The sequence below is a fragment of the Galeopterus variegatus genome, unplaced genomic scaffold (assembly GCF_000696425.1).
Source record: "Galeopterus variegatus unplaced genomic scaffold, G_variegatus-3.0.2 Scaffold3003, whole genome shotgun sequence".
In the NCBI taxonomy this organism is placed as follows: domain Eukaryota; kingdom Metazoa; phylum Chordata; class Mammalia; order Dermoptera; family Cynocephalidae; genus Galeopterus; species Galeopterus variegatus.
This window is the reverse complement of record NW_007729114.1, coordinates 87119-90774: the sequence shown is the minus strand read 5'-3', so window position 1 is coordinate 90774 and position 3656 is coordinate 87119.

Sequence of the window (3656 nt, the reverse complement as noted above, 5' to 3'; positions counted from 1 at the left end):
CAATAGATACATAGGGAGATTTGAGGAAAGTTTCTAACATAAGAAAGAGACCAAAATAGCAATCTGAGAAAAGAGCAACTCAGAGCAGAGCTAATGCAGGGAAAAAAGAAAAGAAAAGGGAATAAAACATACAGTATTTTCAGAGAAATAAAGACATTGCAATTATGAAACAAGAAAATGATGAAAATTTATAGAGTATGATAGCCAAACTAAAAAAAAATCAATCAAGAAAAAGTTGTGAAAAGTTATGAAAATCTCCCAGAAAGAAAAGCAAAAATACAAAGATTAAAAAGAGAAAGGAAAACATTCTGGTGACAGACCCCAATGGAAAAAAAAAAAAAAAAACTATGAACTGTGAGAAAGGAATGAAAAATAATGATCATATGAAAACTCAGTAAGATACAAGAGAATAAAGATAGACAATTCAACAAAATCAGGAAAACAATTTGATATGAATGAGAAATTTAGCAAAGAGATAGATATCATAAAAAAAAGAACTAAACAGAAATCCTACAGCTGAAGAATTCAATAAATGAAGTAAAAAATACAAAGGAGAGGTTCAACAGCATACTCTTAACTCAAAGATAGGTCATTTGAAATTACCCAAAGCAGGGAAAAAGAATGAATAAAGCCCACAGGAATTAAAAGACACTGTTGAGTGGACAAATATCCAAATTATGGGCATTCCTGAATTAGAAGAGAAGGGAAAAGACATGGAAAACCTATTTAATAACATAATAGCTGAAAACTTCCCAAGTCTTGGGAGAGATATAGATATACAGGTCAAGAAAACTCAAAGGTCCCCAAAGAGGTTCATCACAAAAAGGTTCTCCCCAAGGCACATTATAATCAAAATGTCAAAAGTCAAAGACAAAGAGAATTCTAAGAACAGCAACAGAGCAGTGTCAGGTCACATATAAAGGAATCCCCAATAAACTAACAGCAGATTTCTCACCAGAAAACTTACAGGCCAGGAGAGAATGGGATGATATATACAAACTGCTGGAAGAGAAAAAATTGTCAGCTAGGAATACTACACCCAGCAAAGCTATCATTTAGAAATGAAAGAGAAATAAAGTTTTTCACAGATGAACAAAAACTGAGGGATTTCATCACCACTAGATCACCCTTACAAGAAATGATCAAGGGAGTCCTACATCTGGAAGTGAAAGGACAATAATTATCATAAAAAAAAAAATAAGAGGATAAAACTCACTGGTAATGCAGGTACACAAATAGAGAAGAAAAAGGAATAAAACCATATCACTACAGAATACCACCAAACTGCAATGATGAATAATAAGAGACAAAAAAGGAAAAAAAGATATACAAAACCACAAGACAATCAACAAAATGATGGATCTCTTTTTTAATTTTTTAAAATTTTTTTATTTTATCATTACACAATGTATGAAGTTCCTACCTATTAATAATAATCTTGGGCTAGCTGGTCAGCTCAGTTGGTTAGAGCACAACCTTATAACACCAAGTCACAGGTTCAGATCCCTGTACTAGCCAGCTGCCAAAAAGAGATAAAAAATAAAAATAACCTTGAATGTAAATGGACTAAACTCCAATTAAAAGATATAGACTGGTTGAATGGATTAAAAACAAGATGCAGCCTGGCCAGTTAGCTTGATTGGTTATAGCATGGAGTTATAACTCATCTACACAGAAAATCAGCAAAGAAACATTGCATTTAAACTGCACTGTAGGGCCGACCCCGTGGCTCACTCGGGAGAGTGTGGCACTGAGAGCACAGCGGCGCTCCCGCCGCGGGTTCGGATCCTATATAGGGATGGCCAGTGCGCTCACTGGCTGAGCGCAGTGCACGCAACACCAAGCCAAGGGTTGCGATCTCCTTACCGGTCACAAAAAAAAAAAGGACAAATAAATAAATATATATATATATTTATATATATATATAAATAAACTGCACTGTAGACCAAAGGGACCTTACAAACATTTACAGAACATTTCATCCAACAGCCTCAGAATACACATTCTGTTCATCAGCACATGGAACATTGTCCAGGATTGACCATATGTTAGGCTACAAAACAAGTCTCAACAAATTATACATAGAGATTAAACAACATACTTCTGAATAACCAATGGGTCAAAAAATTAAGAATGAAATTAAAAATTTCTAGAAACAAATGAAAACAAACATAACATACCAAAATCTATGAAGTATAGACAAAGCAGTATTAAGAGGGAAGTTTATAGCAATAAATGCCTATATCAAAAGGATAGAAAGATTTCAAATAAACAACTTAACAATGTATCTCAAGGAGCTAGAAAAGCAAGAACCAATCAAACCCCAAATTAGTAGAAGGAAACAAATAATAAATATCACAGCAGAAATAAATGAAATTGGGACAAAAAAATACCATACAAAAGATTGACAAAACAAAATGTTGGTTTTCTGAAAAGATAAACAAAATGGACAAACCATTAGCTGGACTAACCAAGAAAAAAGAAAAGACTCAAATAAAATCATAAGTGAAAAAGGAGATATTACAACTGATACCACAGAAATACAAAGAATTATTAGAAATTATTATGAACAACACTGTACCAACAAATTGGAAAACCTGCAGGAAATGGATAAATTTCTGGACATGTACAATGTACCAAGATTGAGCCAAGAAGAAATAGAAAGCCTGAACAGACCAATTATGAGGAACAAAATTGAATCAGTAATAAAAAATATTTCATTAAGAAAAGCTCAAGACCGTATGGCTTCACGGCTGAATTCTACCAAGCATTTAAAGAGGAATTAATATCAATTCTCGGGGTTGGCCAGTTAGCTCAGTTGGTTTGATAACACCAAGGCCCAGGGTTCAATCCCTGTACTGGCCAGACACACAGACACACACACACACACAATCAATTCTTAAAACTCTTCCAAAAAATTGAAGATCAAGGAATTCTTCCAAACTCATTCTATGAGACCAGCATTGTCCTGATACCAAAACCAGACAAGGGCACAAATAATAATAATAATAATTTTTAAAAACTATGGGTCAATATACCTGATAAATAAGATTTAAAAATTCTCACCAAAATAGTAGCAAACTGAATCCAGAAGCATATTCAAAAGATTATTCACCATGATCAAGTGGAATTTATCTCAGGAATGCAATGTTGGTTCAACATATACAAATAAATAAATGGAACACACCACATCAACAAAATGAAGTACAAAAACCATATGATCATCCCAATTGATGCAGAAAAAGCATTTGATAAAATTCTACATCACTTTCTGATAAAAAAAAAAAAACCTTAGATGTAGAAGGAATGTAACTTAACCCACTAAAGGCCATATATGACAAACCCACAGGTAATATCATAGAACTGGAACAAGACAAAGATGCCCACTTTCTACTCATATTCCACATAATACTGAAAGTCTTAGCCAGAGCAATTAGGCAAGAGAAAGAAACAAAGGACAATTTAAATTTGAAAGAAAGAAGTCAACTCGTCCCTGTTTGTAGACATGATCTTATATACAGAAAACCCTAAAAGCTCTACCAAAAATCTCTTAGAATTGATAAACTTAGTAAAGTTCCAGGATACAAAATCAGCAAAAGGGGCCGGCCTGTGGCTCACTTGGGAGAGTGCGGTGCTGATAACACCAAGGCCACGGG